General features: G+C 50.3%; 1 protein-coding gene across 3 annotated transcripts in view; it reads left to right on the forward strand.

Annotated features, from left to right (window-relative positions):
- Positions 1-12,450: 12,450 nt before the first annotated feature.
- The window catches only part of PIK3CB (phosphatidylinositol-4,5-bisphosphate 3-kinase catalytic subunit beta), a 92,714-nt gene continuing 85,950 nt past the window's right edge, over positions 12,451-19,214 (forward strand). The window contains exons 1-3 of one of the 3 annotated variants that reach the window (XM_042878240.1): positions 12,451-12,618; positions 16,059-16,219; positions 18,105-18,213. The gene's annotated coding sequence lies outside the window, so the exon portion shown is untranslated. Of the gene's footprint in view, positions 12,619-13,481; positions 13,571-16,030; positions 16,220-18,104; positions 18,214-19,214 lie in introns of those variants that run through there. The other 2 variants (XM_042878241.1, XM_042878242.1) reach the window with 2 other exon arrangements.

Consider the following 19,214-nt stretch of genomic DNA (forward strand, 5'->3'; position numbering starts at 1 on the left):
TGTGCCCCGGGCCGCGCGGTCCCCAGCCCCGCTGACCCCACACGGAGCGGCAGTCTCACGGCTTCGCGCACCGTGCCAGACCCGTGCTCGTTATCTAACGTCGGCCAAAGGGCACCGCGCATCCCCAGTCTGGCCGGACTGGGGGGAGCCTGGGGCGGGGGGACTCGGGGCCGCGGTCTCGCCCGAGGTGCCGCCCGAGCGGCCCCGTCTTATGGGCTTTATGCAACGCTGGCGAGAGATGAAAGCAGAAGAGCGACGACTGCGCTCTCCGTGCACGGAGCGGGCGTGGAAGCAACCTCCCCGAGCCGCCGCCGCCGGAGGGGCAGAGCGCTGCGACGGGCCCCAGGGGAGGGAGGGCTCGGCGGCCTGGGGTTGGGAGGGCGCCCACCGCCCCTCGGCTGCCCCACAGCAGTGCCGGGCCCGGAGCGCTCTTCTGCGCACGCCGGTTTGTCTTCTTCTGCCGCCCTTCGCGCAGCCGTCGGGCCTTGGCGGTGCTCGTAGGGTGCGTAGCCTTGAGTCGGGAGAACTGCCGGCCGGCTCGGCGCGGCTCGGCGCAACGCGGCTCAACTCGGCTCGGCTGCGGTGTCCGGGGCCGGGGTGCCGGAGGCTGCGGGTCGAGCGAGGAGGGTCACGCAGCCTCTCTCACCTTGAGGCCCCTCCCGCCCGGCCGATCGATGCCGCCTGATTCCTGGTATTCTTGTCCGTGTTTTAAGTGGTGAAAAAGTCATTTCCAGTCCCATGGTCCGCGTTTCACCCTGAACTCATTGAAAAGAGAGTGTGGGGTCAGGACTGTTTATTATACAACCAATTAAAACAGGAAAATATGCAGAGGCTTCATTCAGAGAGATCCGGCTATTGTTAAGCCGAAAACGATATTTTTGTTTCAGAAATAAAAAATACGTTTGTTATTTAAAAAATCGCCGCTCCGCCTGTGACGGCTGTGGCACGGCCAGGCTCTGCTGCCCCTCTCTCCACCGCCGCCCCCCGCTGCCATTCGGGGCTGCCGCGGGATCCCCGCTCCCACCCGCCCCGGGGTCCGGCCCCGCCCGGTGCCGATGCAACCTCGGGGCGGCCCTACGGGAGTGGGGGGGGAGCAGCACCGGGGGTCCCCTTGCCGGCCTCGCTGCAGAGTCCGGGGCCGCCCACCCGCCCATCCGCAGGAGAGGCCGCGGGCAGCGAGCCTCGGGCAGGTGGGCTCGGACAGTCGGCACGACGGAAAAACCCGACGGTACAACGGGCCGGGGCCCGGATAAGTGCAGTCGGGAGTCCTCGGCCGCTGGGATTGAAGCAGGGCGCGCCCGTTGGGTCCCCCCGTGCCTCCTCCACCCTCGGAGCCCCACCCGAGCGGCACAGGTCGGGGGTTCCGGGAGGATTCTGCCCGGCGGGGCGCGGCACCCGCCCGCATCCACCAAGCCCAGGTAGCTCCACAGTGCGCTCGGCAGCGGCCTGGGAGGCGTTCGTCGAAACGGGCCGGCCTGATGCGGGCAGTTTGTTTTAGTCCCCTAGCTGGATTGAAAACATTTGCTGTGTTTCTTGTGGTTGTTTACAGTCTGTTGGTCCCGACATCACAGCGCCCTTCTGGAAGAGTCTCGCAGAGCTCAGGCAGAGGGAAACCAGCACAGAAGTGACTCGGAAAGTGTGATGGCAAACGGTTAATCAGATCAGAGACAGGGAGGCGGAGGTAATCAATGAGTTTTCACTTAGAGTTTACTTGGATGGACATCTTTTTCCTTTTTCCCTCTACAAGTTTATAAACCACACGGGGCTCTTCGAGCCAAACCAGCAGCTGCGGGGCTCGCTGGGCTGCTGGCAATCCGTTCCGAATGAACGCCGAGTCGCCCGGAGCGGAATCCGCTTTTCGATGGAGCCTCGCGTTGGCCGCGGCCCCTGCGCACGGAGCGCAGCTCGGGGTCAGCGGGTTGCTGCTGGGGGACGCGGCGGCTGTGGGGCTCCTCCGGGGACACCCCGGCACGTGGCACCTTACGGCTCAACGCCGCCTCTGCCCGCTCGGCTTCGGGGGGCTGGCCCGTGCCCGCACGCAGCCCGCACTCAGCCTGTGGGCGGCCCGGGTAGAGCCCAGGCACGGCCCGCACACCGCCCGCTCTCGGCGCCGTCCCTCCAGCAGTGCGGGCGGCTCCGGGCGCCGGGGCAGAGCCGCGTAAGCGCGGCAGCTCCGCGGGCAGACGGCCGTGTCACCAAGCTTCGTTTCATTCACTTCTCTCCCTCTTTAAGGAGCCTTTTCACACACAGCGCGCACATTCCGTTAGGCGCGATTACGCAGTAACGGGGCAGCACGCTGTATTTGACCTTAATGCGATTTTCGATGAAATGAGGCGGCCCGGCTCTAACGCCGTCGGGAGAGCGGCACAGCCCCGCACGCTGCGCTCCTGCCCTCCTGGGCTCCGACGGCCGTGCGCTGGGCGCGGAGCGGCGGGGCTGCGGGCCGGGAGCGGAGCGGGGCCGGGAAGCCGCCCCCAGAGCGCCCCGAGCAGCGGTGGCCGCGCGTTGCGGTCCTTTCTCGCGCTATCGTTGTGCTCCGAGAAAACCCAAACAAGCAATGAAAGGACAGGGGAAAGTCGAGAGCGACGCGTGGGATAATGTCCGGAATTATCAAAAGCGGGGGAAAACAAAAAGGAGTCGCTTCGTTGTCGTCCTTTCATATAATTTTTTTCCCAGGTGTTGCTTTTAACAACGCTCGGAAAACAACGAAGCAGGAGGAGGCGGGCGGTGTAGCCGATGCGCTGGGCTTCCTCTGCTCCCCGCCGAGGGAGGGGCCCCGCGGGAGCTTATCGGTGCCCTCGGGTACAAACAGTGTCGATGGGAACAGAACACCTCAGCCTCGACGGAGAGGAGCGGAGGACGCGGGGGGGCTGCCGGGCCCCGGCCGCCCGCGTAACAGAACCCGCCGTCACCGGGCTGGGGCAGAGGAGGCCTTCGGGAACGGCCAGCTTTCAGGAGTTCGAGGGTTTGGCGGCCCAAGCTCTGCCCCGATCCGTTCCCAGCCGGGGACGCAGTGCTGCGGGGCCGGGATCACCAGGGGAAGGGCCGCCCCGTCGGGGGTGCCGACCCCCGCTTCCCGACGCCGCTTCCCCGGCGCGTCCCCGCTGCGGGCCGCATCCGTGTTCCCGCTGCGCCTCCGGGGCACGGGGGAGAGCTCTGAACTTAGTGGAAGAATTTGTAGTACCCCCTTAGCTGCACGTCACCGATCCCAGTGCCCGTAAGGAGCCCCGGCCGCACCCCGCCATGCGGCCCCGCTCCTCTCCCGGCGTTGGCTCGGCCCCGTGCCGCGGGTGGCGGAGCCCCGCTCGGACGGCGCTGCCCGGGATAGCGGCGGGAGCCTTCGGTTCAGCGTCCGAGGTCCGCACATCTCTGCCAGCCATCGCGGAACGGATTTTTCCCTCCCCAGAGTGGGAAGAGAGTGAGGGGATTACAGGCAGGAATGTCTGCTCACAGTGCTGCGGGCACTGTCATATCGCGGTTGGCCTTTTTTTTTTTTTTACTTTTTTTTTTTTTTTTTCCATCAGTTTTTCCATTCCTTGAGGAAAGTTTTTCAGTATCTGAATCAAAGTGCATTATTCCAACTCCTTTTCTTTGTTTTGTTTTATCTCAGCCTTTTTTCATGTTTCCATTTAAAAAGTGACAGATTTGGTGGAGCTCTCAACTGTTTCCCATTAGAGGCGAAGAGTTCACCCGAATGTCTTTCTGATGTTCCCCATTACCCGTTTGGGACTTTAAAGCCGCACACGGCCTAACGAGCCGCAGCCTCGGGGCCGCCGGGCTGCTGGGCACGGCGCGCTGCCGGCGGCGGAGCGGAGCGGGGCTAGGAGAGGAGCCCGGGGGCCGGGAGGGGCCGGGATGGGATGGAGGGGATGGAAGGGACGGAGGGGATGGAGGGGATGGAGGTGGCCTCGGGCACCCCCCGACCCGACCCGGCCCTGCGCTGCCCCCTGGCGGAGCCCCGGCCCCGTGCGGTATATCGGGCTTGAGCAAACGAGCTTCCGATTGCAAAATGTGAAGAGAAGGGAAAGAAAGGGGCACGGCTCTGGGAAATGGCACTTTCCATACATTGCTCACGTTCCGGATGCCGGCAGCGGTACGCAATTGGTGCAGCGAAGAGAGCTGAGTTCCCGCTGCAGCAGGGCTCGAGGTGCCCTCACTTCATCAGCTCCTGCGCGAGTTCTCAGACTATTTTTTAGATCTGCTGTTGTCACTTATTTGAAAAGGAGCTGAATATCCATGAAGCATCTAAAGAAGTAGTTTGCTGCCATGAACCCCAGAGAAACCCCGCGCTCGGGGCGAGCGTTCGCACCAGGTGCGAGGGATGAACGGCTTCGGCTGCACCGCGCTGCTCCCCCAACCCTCCCCCGGCTCAGCTCTGGTTGGGGCTGCGGGGAATCCCGGGGTCCCGCTCCGCGCTGCCCGGCTGTGCCGGGGGCTGTCGGCGGGGAGCGGCCCCAGCGAGGATTTGCTGCCTTACAGCGGGGCTGCCGGGGAAAGACGGCAACGGAGGTGCCGACCGTTCCCCCTCTCTGTGCCATCCCGTTGCCAACGGCAGCGCCGAACCCCTCGAGCACCGCGTCGCCCAGAGCCGGGCAGAAACGCCGTGCGGAGAGGGCCGCCCTCCCCTGCCGTGCTGCCACGAGAGCATCGTAGCTTGCCCTGTAGCGTGCTGCTGTGTGACCGAAGGGCCTCGGCCAGGGAATGTGCCGTGGTGCACAGACAGGTGTGCAGAGGTGTTCTGGGTCGCTTTATATTTATCTCATCCACTTTCTGAGAAGCAAAGACTAAAGCGGGGCTCAGTTTTGGAGAAGTGAAGCTTGAGGTGTGTGTGTGCAAAGGCTCTCTCGGTGCACTGGGAGTTCCAGGGGTCCTCCATCAGGAGGGGAAAATGTGCTGTGGTTATCTTTATTGCTATCGTTGTATTTGCTGGCTTCTTGAATGAGACCGGGGCATTGCTGCAATAACACAAAGCAGCCACAGCCCCTGGGATACCCCAGAGAAACCTTTCTGTACTTTCGTGCTGTTGCCCATCTTGAATGAAAAGCAGCCTCACACATGATGAATTTACTTGGACTGCAGGCACTGCACCTTTGCTGGCACAAATCAGAATGGAAATAACAGACAGGGCACCATCATTGCATTAGGTATATCTACTTCTGTTGATATACTTGCTGAACAGTACTTCTTTGTCATCCTGTGCTTCATGACACCATCGTGCACAACTGCCCTGATCCAACCTCGGTGCTTTACCCGAGAGCCGGATGAAGGGAGTCCGTTCTGGTGGCCACTTGCTGTTTGCTGACAGGATGCTCTGTGTGAAAAGCAGCAGGGCAGGAGCGGGATGCAAAGATGGAGCTGTGGGTGGCTGTGTCCTCAGCCCACTTGGAGGAGGGCATCGAGCATTTGGCAGCAGTGGATCAGCCACAGTGTGATACTGGTTCCCGTATCACTTACACTGCAGCTGAAATGTGAAATGAGCTCCATGTGGCAGCAGCCAAAGAAAAGAAAAAGGGAGAGAGAAAAAAAAAAAAAAAAAAAAGGAAGCACCCTCCAAAAGTTTCGGTTATCCCTTGAAGCTATATTACAACATATACTGCCCTAATTGAATCAGTGTGAGGACTTTTCCACTCCATTTAGTGCTTGTCTCTGTCCTCTCCCCGGAGATGCACACATTTGATACAAAGTGTGCAGGGGACACACACACACCTAGGGTAGGATTTTAGCATTTGATTTGTTCTTTAGCTGCTGAAAAGGAGATGTCAGCTCTTACATGCCTTTGACAGAATCAATTACAGTGTTCACCCTCTTCTCCTTCCTTCTTTAAAGACTTTATGCCAGAGTGTGATGCAGGAAGGATTTGTCTGAGTAAAGACTATCAGCGCTGCGCTGAGAAGACAATAGAGTTACCAATCAGTAAATCAGTGAATTTGGTGGGGTGAACCAATACACCTCACAAAAACTGGCAGCAGCTACGAGGAACTGTGAGCAGAGCTCCTGGCAATGGATTGAGAGCCCTCAGACATGATATTTATAGGGCATTCTTAGATGTATGGAGAAAATCTCTGCACATTTCAAAGCATCAGTGCTATTACATAGCACAAAATTAATTTACAGCTCAGAAAGTGTGAGCAACTGATACCCAAACAGTCGTCTGCTCCATAAGCATTCACATGTGCGAAACAATACGTGATCCACAAAACCATATGGCTCTTGTATCAAGTACGTGGAATCAAGTTGAATTATGAAGACTTTGAAATGGTCTCTGAAATGTCCAGCTATGTTTAATGCAACAATTAAAAACAGATAGATTGTCAGAGTGCATAGAGCAGGGTTAGAGTTAATGCAGTATGAAAGAAAGGAGGGACTGGGCATGAGGCAGAGGAGCATGAGCAGCAGGAAAGGACCGGGAATGAGTGGGGAGATGAAATGCCACTAAATGGGGGTAGGGAGAGGCAGAAAGAGAAGGGAATAAATGGAAGAAGTGAAAAAAAAAAGAAAAAGAAAAAGAGACGAAGAACAAGGAAGGAAATATGTGATAGGAAATAGAGAGTAGCAAGAAGAATAATGGCATTTTTGTTATGTAATCTGGCAGCTTTTGCTTTAGGATTATGAAGGGATGGAGCAAACCTAGAGGCTACTACTTACCTATTAAAAACATGTGGGAGGGTTTTCCTTTGATGGTTACATGTTTATACACATGCAGTTTTATAAATGAAAGTGCACTTCAGTGCAGTCTCTGCAGATCCTGCGCTGTCCCCTGGAAGCAGCTCTCCCCTCACTGCAGCACACCCAGCAGCACTAATTCCCTTCCTGAATGTCACTGGCGGCCAGAGCTTTCCGCTTTGCTGTTGGTCTCACACTTGGGAACTGCTCAGTGCCTCCCTGTGACTCCTGGTGAGCTGACAGCCCCACACGACCTCAGCGCTGACTGCTGAGATACAATTGCTTTCTCAATGCTGATATCCATGGCAACATTTTCATTACACACTGGCTTATCCCAATTATGGCAAATGCTTTATTGTTGAATCCGCTGCTGTTTGTTGTTTTGCTTTGTCCATCTTTCTACCTGCAATCTGCTGTTAACATTGGCATCAGTTTTCAAAGGTTTGGTTTGTTTGTTTGTTTGTTTGTTTGTTTTGCTAAAAAGTCACCAAGCAATATTTTAATCTAAGGCAATGCAAACTGTTAGTTTAGCAGTGCTAAATATTGATCGGAATGTACCCATGCCTCCTCTAGAATGTGCCCTTTAACATCACCTTCCACCTTTGGCTTTGGGATACTGAGAGCATCAGTTCCGTATTTTTGGCTTAGACTTTTATACTTGAGCCCAGTAAGGTGTGGGCTTTTGGTGTATGCAAAAGTGGATGTGAACACAATCATCACCCTGGCTTCAGGAGGGGAACAATAGATGGGGCTTCTGGAGTGGGCAGATCAGTGTGATATGTGTTTCTCTGGAGCACAGCATCCCAAGGAGCTTCTGCTGCAGCAGGCGAGCTGCTCGTGCTGAACAGGATCTTCTCTTGCTTCAGGTCAAACTATCACACTCACTGACCTCAATGTCATTAACATTTGGTTGTGTTTCTGGTGAGCTACCTCACTGCGGTAGCAGCCTGAGGAAACAGCATCTCCCAGGTATGTGCACAGACAGGAGCTGTGGTTTTTAAGGCTATTTGCCAGAATGCTGCTAACACAAATAACATAAAAATATTTGGCATTGGTCATCTCTCCACAGCCAGTATATTGTGGATAGTGGAAAATTTCCTCATCTTGCATTTTCACTGATGTTTTGCTGGATATTGGCATTGGCTGAATGTTTCCATCCAGCCGGCTGCTGGGCTTGCGCTGGTTTCCAGTTTTCCCCGAGCCATTCCAGCTCCATTTGGTCTTGCTTTAGAGGTCCTCCCCAGGGTGTGAAGGGGGTTGGACTCCTTCCGTTTTCTTCCATACATTCTGGAGAGCTTCCAGTTCTCCAAAGTTATCTTCAGATCCTTCTCTGATTGCACAGGTCCCTTGTCCCTCTAGGGATGCCTTCCAGGCATATTTCTAGTCTGGTGATGAACAGTTTCCTGGTGCTGTCAGAAATGGCATCTCTGCATTTTGTTAGTGAGCTGCATGCTTAGTTCATGTGCCTTGTTACAGCTGACGTTATCCAAATCACTTGTACTGAGGTAAAAAGTTTCCAAGTATAAGCGTGGCTCACAAGTTCATTGAAGATTATACAGTTGCAATTTTTTTTTCTGGGGAAAGAAGAAAAAAAAACTTCCAACCATTTCTGTGCTTTTTCTTAATGTCTTTTCTGCTGTTCTGGATAAAAATCTGAGTGAAATTTGACCATTTCCTCCCATCCTTTGATTCATTTCTCATAATTCTAAAAGTTCTATTATTCTGTAAGACAAGAAACAGAAACCTGTGTGTTTAACATTTAACAATGTCTTATTGTCTAATTGCTCTTGGAAAAGGGAATGGAAGAGGAAAAACCTCCCATGCAGCTATAAACAAAGCAGAAGGAAGTGAGTTCACTGTCCACGGGAAAGCACAGCTCTCCCATGAAGGAAAGGTTTATTTCAGTCGAGGGAAAATGCACCACTGCTCCATTTTGAGTAGTTCTTCCCATCGGGCTGCAATGCTGAAAGTCTTGTTGGGAAACCCCAAGTCTTCCCTCCACATTCCTTGTGTACCTTAGTATTTCTGATGAAGACAGTGAAGAAGATGAGTTATAGTCTGCAGAGATTGAAATCAATGGTGAAGTTGATATTGAATTCAGCAATGCACATTTGGGCTTGCTAGTGACAAAGAAATACCAAATTCTTCTTTTTCAGAGGTGTCTCTTTTAGAGTCTGCCCAAGTCCCTGAGTTTCACCCCAGCTGTGGCATCTTCAGAGCCTCCTCATCCCCCCTCATCTATTCCTTGCTCTTCCTGCACCGACCTGCCCCTGGGCAGGATGGTGACACCCACTTGGTCATAGGCATGAACTGGAGATCAGGGTTGCTATCACTAAATATAGTAAAAAAATGTAAGTTGAAACTTCTGAGGAAATTAAAAGGATGACATAAAAAGATTGCCAGCGTTTTAACAACAGGAGGGAGGAACAGAGACAGAACAAGAAAGAACAACCAGATAGAAACTGTTTCTGGAGTCAGAGGCTGAACCAAAACAGCATTGTAGAATGGAGACTGAAATGGTTAAAAAAATATCTGCAAGCTTAGAGATGTTTTTGAGAATAGCAAATAAACAGCAACCAGCTAAATAAAGTACAGAGTTATGGTCACTGCTGCATAATGCAGAAGTGAGTCACATCCTCAGTGTTGGAGCCTCAAATGCGTGAGAGGAGTGTGCACAGCACCATGGTCGCAGCAGGAGCTTTCTCGGGGGTATCTGCAGTCTCCCTCAGAATGCCTAGAGAAAGGGCTCTGAAAAACTGCTTCATGCTCAGAGCTCGACGAATGCACACACACAGCTAAGAATTCTCATTTTGTTCCCTCCCTCCAGAAGATGGCAAAAGTTAGCTGGACTTATTGTAGACAGATGAAGAGAAATGCTCGAGGGCTGTTTGTGCTGTACCGTGTTTTCAGGTCACATCTAACACTCTAGATGGAGGAGCTGACCCCAAAACCACTGAAGCAAGTGGTTCTTCAGAGCACTCAGGTAATGCAGCCCAGCCCAGCAGCCTGAGGTGCACATGCCAGGCAGCACGAGGGGCTGCTCTGCTCCACTGGCATCTGTGGGTCCCAGTATGGGTCACACATTTCCCTTTGCAGGGGAGGAAATTGTTAGTGACACCTGCACAGAGACCAGAACCAGAAACGGAGCCAGAAGTTTAGATGTTGTACTCAGACTGTGAGACCCAAACTGCAGCATTTGTTGGTGTTTGTGGTATCAGAGACTTTACACCGAATCGCCCCCAGATAAGATTCACTCCTCCAGCACCAACGAGGACCGTTCCCACAAGTGTGGGTTATACAGTGACTAGTGAAGAGTGGGGAACTTGGATTCACAGAGGAACCTTGGCTGAAAGAAAAGAGTATATAGCAAATAAAAGAAACATCAGATTAAGCACAGATTTGGCAACAAGAATCTATTTACCAGTTCAGCAAGAAACTCTAGAAAAAGGAAAAAAATATTACTAATAAAATCAGAACAGACATGAAATAGTCTTTTCTTTCTCATATACTCGGTTTGCTTTGTTCCTGTATTTAGCTGCTGTGACAGTTTAGAATTTCAACATTAGGAAAATGTGAAAGTATTTGAGTAAAGTGATATGCCGAAGTCAAGAGGCTTCCTGCCAGCAGAGAGGAGGAACTGAGGACTGCTTGTTTAAGAGATGCTCCTGAGGTGCTTCAGCTTAACCTGGTGCTTATCCCACTGCGAAGTTCACATTTGATTCCAAACAAATTTGTCCTTGCACTTTTCTTAGCCTGAGGATTTTTACAGCTGCTGTGGCTGACCAGTTGATGGTCAGGGCAGATTTGTGCCATGTCCTTGGAGGGGAAGGGAGCAATGTGCTTATCTGGGGGACTGTACAGACACCCCTGCAAAAACTGACATGTCGACAATCCGTGATGACTGCCTAATGACACACAGTGTAATTCCTCTCCTTAAATCTCCTGTAAAAGCAGGTAGATAACACTCTCCGTGGGCAGAAAGCTCCAGCTGTCTTCACAGATACCTTGCATTTGGGGGTAGCGTGAGGACAGGTGAGTTCCCACATGAGCTTCCTTTACACTAGGCTTTGGTTTTGGAGAAGGTGTTGCCATTTGCACACACACTTTCTCCTTTGGACAGAGTTCAGCATATCAGTCCCATTGGTTAAGGTCCACTGTAAGGCAGCGATTACATCTTCTCTTATGAGCAATGATTCACATCACAGCTGACTTCTTTGAGGTTGTATCATTATTTGAGCTGTCTGGAAAGCTTGAACAAAGTGATACCCTGGCCTTCACTTCCTGAGGACATGCAAATTTATCAGAACAAAAACTTGTTGGTTTTTTTTTTCCTTTCACATTGAAGACTCCTGGTCTGACAAACTGCTTTATTTCTCATCCAGGAGGAGAGAAAGTGTTGTACCTCAAAAATTTGAGTTGAGTTACGTTTTGTGGATAATACATATGTGCAGAAGGAATACGGCCAACCAGCAGTTTCTAGTAATACAAGAAACAAACCCAACCACAGGGAATGCCCCTACATTGCTTTAATTTGAGTCACTCAGAGCTGCTAATTGTCAAGAACCGACTCTGGGCAGGTTGTGGAGCCCTGCAACCCCTGCTGCGTTCACTCGGCCACAGCAGCTGCGTCACCGATGGCTTCCCTGGCTGTGGGGCAGAGGAAGCGGGCAGACAATGGCTGCAAGGTAGGAAGCTTCCCAGCCTCCCCCCGGCTTCCTCCCCACAGAGGGGTATCACCTGCTCCTCTCTGCTGGATTCACCTTCCTGCAGTGCTCTGCCTGCGGTAAGGGAGCTGTGGTCAGAGCCCTGCAGAAGTCAGATTGTTCTCGAGTTGTGCTTTTACCAGCGCACCATTGCAAGCTCTGTAGAAACCAATGCAGCATTAATAGCTCTACTGCTGCCACATGAAAGGAGGAGAGTATTTGGATCTAATAAATCAGCTGAAGTTAAAGCAGTTTCTGCCTTCTCCATTACATTTCACATCAACAAGAATGTGGTAAAGAGCTTTTTTGTACTGCTTAGCATCTGACATTTCAGCACATCTTGTAACGGTGCATGGGGAGAGCGTGGTGTTGCTATATTTGTACTCACAGACTTGGAATGAGAATAAAATCTGGAGAGATGTGATGTGCACAGTGAATGTTTTCCAGGGGGGCTGGAGCTGAGGAAATCCAAAACAATGAAGCTTGAGTTGTCTTGAAAGTGCAGATTACTAGTGCAGGGAGGCAGGGCGCATATCAATTTTTTAAATGGAACTAAATCTACTGAAACTGATATTTGCTTCCCCAAGCCCTGCTTTTAACTGCAGGATCACAGATACTGTGGTAAAACACTGAAATAACGTCGTGTTGTGGGTTTGTTTGTTTGTTTGTTTGTTTTCCCCAATTAATTTCAAAATACATTGTTCCTCAGTTTTGTCTCCTACACTGTCAGTAACAGAGTTGAGATCTCTCTTCCGTCATTTCAGGAGGAAGCTGCTCCCATTGCAAGTACCACTTCTAGGGAAGCCAAGCTTTATTTGCTGATATCTGTTGCGTGTGTTTGCTACAGCCACATTACTTCACATTAGCACTCTCTCCTCATGCTTTGATCTCAACTATTTTCTGTTAGACCCCCTTCTTGGCTAACAGTAAGGCCTCTGGAAGCACCATAACCCTACAGTCAGCAACACTACTCTTGTAAGTGTCAGGATTCTGAGGCCACTAATAGACTCTAATTAGCTGGATCAAGTTCACCTGAGTCTCAACCCCATACCTCTGCATATGGAGCAGTTCAGCTGCTCCTGTGCCCTTCCACTACAGCCTGAGCCACGTGTTATGGGCACTGGGCTCCAGCTCAGTCCCATCCGTGTCTGTCCATTGATCCTGTAGGTCTGGACCACACCACTCTTTCTCACTCTGGCTTCAGGACTGTCTTGTCACTCTGCATCTGCCTTGGAGACCTCCAAGGGGACAGGTGAGTGAGGAACCATCTGCCTTTTGAGATGGCCTAACATCTAACCTCCCTCATCGGGAGGAAGTGAGTTAGGTCTGGAGGTAAAGAAATGCCTGTGAGAGGTGCAGAAACCCATCACCGGTGGGTTTGGCAGAGAAGGTCTGTGTGTCCTAAAAGATGCAGATGAACTGCAGAGAAAAGTGGCAAAGCTCTCATTTCAGTCACCCTTCCTCTGATTCCGGTTTCCACTTTTTCTTTTATTTTTTATTTTATTGATTTATTTTGTAAGAGCAGCTTCAATTTCCAAGTCTCCTTTGCTCCTTCAGCTGCCTGCGTTTTGCCGTAGTGCTTTTAGTTTCCAGCAGGGGATGCTGCAGCCGCTCTTACAGCTAGCGCTGTTCCGAGGCAGTGCAAGTACGCTCTGCTTTCTCTCCTTGCAAACCGCGCTTGCAATTTCCCTTTGATGCGGGGTGCTGACCCGGACGCCTTGGACAAGCACACAGCTCTCAAGGGCTTTCCATCGAAGCGCACGGCCGCTCTCCAGGCTGTCCTACCCCACGTGTCCCTCTCCTGTTCTTCCTCTGTTTATGGAATTACGGCTGTGTCAGACGACGCGGTGGTGCCGGGCAGAGACGTCACCTCCCGGCTCAGGCGTACAGCTGCGTGCGCCGCCTCCGGCCGCCAGGTGGCGCCATGGCGCAGCGCCCCGGGCAGCGCCGCGCGGCCGTGCCGGGTGTCGGGCCCGCCCCGCGGGGGGAGCGGTAGCGCGGTGCTGGGCCGGGGGCGGGCCGGGGGAACCCGCGCTGCGGGGAAAGGAGGGGGAAGGGGGTTCAGCAGTAAGAGCGCCCTGCTGAGCCCTTGTAACGTGCCGTGGGGTGATGTGCCGGCTGAATGGTTTGAAGAACGTGTAGAAGACAATTTATATTGGAGATCGGAGCGTGTGTTTCTGCAAGGATTAGGAGGGTATGTCACGGTATGTAGCTTCTAACCAGCCGGCATCCGCATTTTGTTACCCTTGTTTCAGGTTGTCCCAGCAGGCCAATTCGGACTCCACTGAAGTTTGCTTAGGGGAGTGTGTGGAGTCAGTGCAGCACCCCGTGATTTCTAGGAAGGACAATATTTTTCTTCCTTGACAGCTTCTGAAATCCTTCTGATTTGAGCAGCAGTGCTGATGCCATCCAATAAAGGAAATGGAAGCTGGTGGACTTGTTTGCCCAGCCATGGCTCTGAGGATAACATTCCTCTGAGGTTTTATTTATTAGGAGTTCCGTGTCCAAGTGATGGACTTAAAATCAACAGTGGTTTTATTGCAGTCAGACTTGGGCCTCCTGTTTGGGAAACCAGACGTGGCGAGGGAGAGCTGTGCCTGCTGAGCTCTGTGCCCATCCCTGCAAGGAAGCAGTGCTCCGGAGCACGGCACACAGCGCTGTGAGGGGCTGCCTTCACTGCCTGGAGCTGGCGGCAGTCACTTGGACAGTAAGTCCAGTGTTGGTTTCAAAATACACTGAACGTTACAGGACCTGGGTTACTATCCACCCATGTTTAGTGTTCAGACTCTGTCTAGACTCATGGTAGATTCCTGCATGAAAATGCATTTCCTTTCCTGAGAATTGAGTTTTCCACCCCCTTCATTTCCCTTGAATAGCCTCACACTCAAACACGAAGAAAGGGAAGAGCTAAATTCCTATCTACTACATTGACTATTTATTCTGGGGCATATTTGCATTGAGCCTTCTCTTATTCCCCTCTTTATCAGGACCTCACAAGTCCTGGCCTTTCAGTCTTTCTTTGAAAATTCCAGGCCCCATATCAGCAGTATCCTTGAAAGTTGGATGAAGCAGCAGCTTGAGGGCTGCTGTTTAGCACTGAGGCAGGCAGGTCTGTCATCTTCCTTCCTTCCTAGTGCTGCTTACCATGGCTCGTGCTTTTTTACACAAGCTATAAGAGTACCAGTACAACTTCACGTAATGTTGGCTGTGCAGTGTTCTTGTATCTCGGGTTCCTGCAAAGATAGATATGGGACAGTGAAAAAAAGAACTCAAACATCCAGACATCTTGTTGACAGCTTTGATCATAGCTGCGCATTGCCACGAAGGCTTTCCTAAGCTGTTTGCAGTAATACCTAGGTGGGTTTTGTATTGGCACCATTAACTGTGAGCAGCAGTGTCTGAAAATGACCATGCCTTATTACTTTATTGAATTCTCTTTTAAAAAGCCCAGACTGAACTGGTCTCTATTTTATCCCCTGTAATTGAAAGTTGGCTTGAAGTTTTTCTAACTATGGCCAGTAAATGGAGACAAAACCCAATTCCTCAGCAGTAACTTATTCACCCATTGTCTAGCAGTGTCTCAGATGATTTATTTGATGACTGTTGGCCACATACAACATGGGGTGAGCAGTGGAAACAATGCTTGTTAGGACACATAGGAGAGCTGATGAAAAAGCAGATACAGCTGTTACAGATGATTTGGGGAATATATAAAAGACAACTATGTATTGGAGATTGGAATGTGTGTTTCTTTAAGAATTAGGAGAGTATGTCACAATATGTAGCTTCAAACCAGCCGGCATCCAGATTTCGTTACCCTCACATAAGATTATCCCAACAGGCCAATTCAGACTTCACTGAAGTTTGCTTAGGTAATGACTGGGGATTTTTTTCTCTCTCTATGGATTTTGTCCAGAGAAAGAAGGGAGCAGCCATCAGTGGGCTCCTAGTATTGCCCCGAGTAGAACGTTCAGCCAGCACATGTGAAAGTAAGATAGTAAGTAAAGAAAGTAGTAGTAGAAAGTAAGATTCTTAGTAGAGTAGAAAGTAAGATTCTTAAAAGAAGTGGCAAAATCTGGCCTGTAGATATCACCACTATTTTTCCACTTATAGAGAGTGCTGGTCATAAGCCAGCAGGAAAAGCTGCCAACCAAAACGTTTTCTTAAAAGGGAACGCTGTTAGAAGCCTGGCAATAAATGTTGCTCTTCCCCTGAAATATGTGCTGAACACAAATAAAGAAGACTCAGAAGAAGAATCCGGTGAGGTCTAACATCTTGTAATCACATGAATGGATGGATTTGGTAAGGTTTTTAACACTTTGTTCTATAAAAATTAGCAATTTAATACTGTTCAGTTAAGCAATAATTCAACACTAAAACAACAGATGATGCAGTTGGATAAATACATTAAGGAAGCAGTAGGATAACCGGAAAACGCAAACACAGTGAATTCTTTGTTGGTTTAAAATTACTTTGCTGTTCTGCCACTTTCTTTGTTTCTTTAGGACAGTGTTTTTTTGCTTGCAAACCAAAACATCAGGTGACTGCCAGCCATGAGTGCACAGAGCTGTCTCCCAGGATGTAACTGCGGCCTCTAAGCCCGGCGTTACGGCAGCAGTCAGAATCCACGTGGCCGATTGTTCTGCAGACATAATAGTGCTGTATTTATGTATCTCTAAACTTGTTTTTCAGGATCAGTGGCTGCCCGCGTATCATGAAGCTTGCTGCTTAACAACAGAAATAAAGCACTTGTCAGACAGAAGCGATGCATCAGTGCAGAGTGGAATTCTCAGGACTAGAGTTTATGTGAGGCAACAACAAAATGCACTGTGCCATTCTCTTAGGCAACAAAGGTAATTTGTTATGCAACATAATGAGGACTTGTGTGTGACAGACGGCAGCAGCTCTCGGTTACAGGGCATTGGCATCAACAAGCACATGCAGTGCATGGGTCAAAGGGAATGACTGTACATGGCAGAGAATTCAAAAGCTTTAATTGTCATTGGTTTGCTTTTTCCAACTTAAAAAAAAAAAAAAAAAAAAAAGACAGAATAAACAGATAACTGGGCCTCATCCTGAAGTCTTTTGTGGTCTGGGTGATGTGTTTGGTGGTATTGCTTCCAGGGTTGGTCTGTGTGTTACAATTGACTATCACTTTATGGGCCACAAGGTCAGGGCTCACAAGTGTCATGTGCTGTATGTGGCTCTGACCCATTTTGCAGCTCTTCTGCCCACAGAATGATGAGAGAAAACAGTACAGGGGGAGAAATGTATTAGTGTTTACCAATGCCCAGAAGTCCATGATGTCTAGACTCACATGCTCCACTGCTTCTGCTGGCGTCTGTACTCTTAAAAGCCAGTTATCCTTCCTTTAAGGAGGCCAAGGTCATTCACCTGTTTTGCAGATAACCTGCTTGCAAGCGGGCTGCATGCAGAGCAGAGAATAAAACCATGGCTTTTAAAGCAGGGAGGCTCACCATTTGCTCAAAACAAATCTGCATGTTGGTGTGGTTGGGTATCATGTTTGTGATGACTTAGGCTGCTCGCTGCCTCCAAAGCTGGGGTTAGGCCCAAAGATCCTGTTTGCTGACATTCCAGTGCTGTCTCAGCAAATGCTTGTGTAACTCATTGCCAGGTATGTGTTCACATGGCCCACACTGAAAGTTTCCCTTGTTGCTTGGCTGGAAGTTAGCATCTGCAAGAAACCTCTTCCTGAAGTGATGAGGGAGAGTTTGATTCATGCTTTGCTGATTAATTTATGGAGGAGAAATGAGAAATGAAGGCCGTCTCATGCTGCATGTATAGTGAGGAACTGAGCCAAAGCTGTTGGTAGCTCTCATCTTGGTGGTCTGTGAGACTGGTTCTGTCTTCCCAGTGCACCTATCACATTGGATTTTATATGTGCAGTATTCTGGAATAGTCATAATCATGCAAATGATTTTATTGCATGACTGCTGTGTTCATCTGGAAGTAACATTTGTTTTTTCAGCCAAGCCATAGTCAAAACTGGTTGGCTAGACCACATCAGGGGAAGTTGCTCCTGCAGAAAAGTTGAAGACTTTCATTTCCTTTTGTAGTGTGCCTTAAGCATCGTTGTCTGTGGCAGGATGTTGGAATTCTCCTGACTGTGCCATTGACTCAGCAAGGGCCTGATCTGTTTACCTGTGCTGAGTCTAATAACTGCTTAGCACAGTTATGATAGCAGAACAGTTAAAAGCAAACCACAGAGATAGCTGAGAGCTTGGGTAAGCCACGTCACTTCTCAGTGACTTGAGTTACTTGGGAGCACTGTCACAGTGAGCTTACTTTCCAGTGCTTGGGGATTTAACTGAACAGGCTGGGACTGCTGAAGAACCCTCTGTAAAACAAAAACAGAAACAAACACACAAACAAAAACTTAAGTAAGGTTAATTTAATTACCACTCTAAGTAATTAACTAAAGCCAAGCCAAATGAATATTACATCATAAGAAGCAGTCAAATTCCAGACTGTGAGGATAAGAAGCAAACAATCCAACCCCGCCTTTTATGAGGAAGATGCTATCTGAGATTGACATAGATATTGTGCACGTAATTAAAGCTATCCTTTATGTGCAGTGCTGCTATTACAGCCCTTGCTATTCTGTAGCAGTTGGTAGACCTTATAATGAACAAGTAGAAAAATATTTCAGACATTACAGTGACTTTACAGATGGTGACTGTTAAAGTAAACCCCACAGCTGTCCTCCCTCTTTTGTAGGAGGAAGAAAACACCTTGTTAGCATCTCTCAGGATGAGTACCATTTTACATCAAGAAACTGTTGACGATGAAGCAGCCCAGCCAGGTGCCGCACGGGGGAAGCTCACAGGTGAGTAAACTGGCTCTTTGCTAGTGCCAGTGCAGTGTTTTCAAGTTCACGGTGCTGATTGGCTGAGCTGTGGGGTCGAGAAGAGGTGAGGCTGCACTCAGTGGCCCCATGCGAGCTGCCCTCCCAGAGGTGCTGCTCTTGGCTGTGCAGCAGTCGGCAATCCTGGGTCGGACGTGCCGGAGGGCTGCCTTTCTGCTTGAATGCAGCTACATGCAGATGTTCTGCTGCTTGGTTCCTCTGCAGCCTTGCTGTCAGGACTGCTTCAAGGTCAACATTGTTAATGGATGGGGCTGTGAGTGCAAGGCTTCCTCTCAGCCTGCAAGGTCTGTAGTACGGGGATGGTTATTTATGACTTGCTTGTGCAGTACCTAGTTCTATGAAATGTTACTTACCTCAGCACTTACGACCTGCGCAGGAGACAAAGAGTTCATATGCCTCTGGTGCATCTGTCAGCCCTGCTGCCTGACTCCCAAGGTCCCTGAGTGGGCAGCTGAGCTACTTAGCCTTGGGGTTCACACCCCAGATTCTGCTCTGTGAGAGCAGCTGGAGCAACTGATAGTGGAGATTGAGGCCAGCTTCTAGGGCTTCCTTCAGCCAGCCCTTCCCTTGCACACGGGCAGGAAGTGAGCTCCCACCCTCTAGCAGTGCCAGCACCAGAAGTGCTTCTGTCAAACTTGCCCATGCCCAAGGGCTTTATGATTGCACCTCTTTCTCTTTGATTTGTTATTTCTCCCTGTCCTGTGTCTGTATCAGAGGATGGCTCCCCACTTTCTCAGCTGCCCATGCCCATGTTCAGTGCAGTTGTATATTCTCTTTCCAGTGCTACTCAAGTCAGAAATAGCCAGATGAAGAAACACCTCTTTAATGTTCAGCTGATAAAGCATTGCATGTAGAACTGCACGGAACTTGTACCATTTCCAACAGCATCTTGCTAGGATATGAATGTGCTCAAAACCCAATTTAAGAACAATTTCCACATGTGAGGACTGAGATTTGGTATG

The sequence above is a fragment of the Lagopus leucura genome, unplaced genomic scaffold, assembly GCF_019238085.1.
Source record: "Lagopus leucura isolate 7727_CA_CO unplaced genomic scaffold, USGS_WTPT01 Super-Scaffold_100021, whole genome shotgun sequence".
Lineage (NCBI taxonomy): Eukaryota > Metazoa > Chordata > Aves > Galliformes > Phasianidae > Lagopus > Lagopus leucura.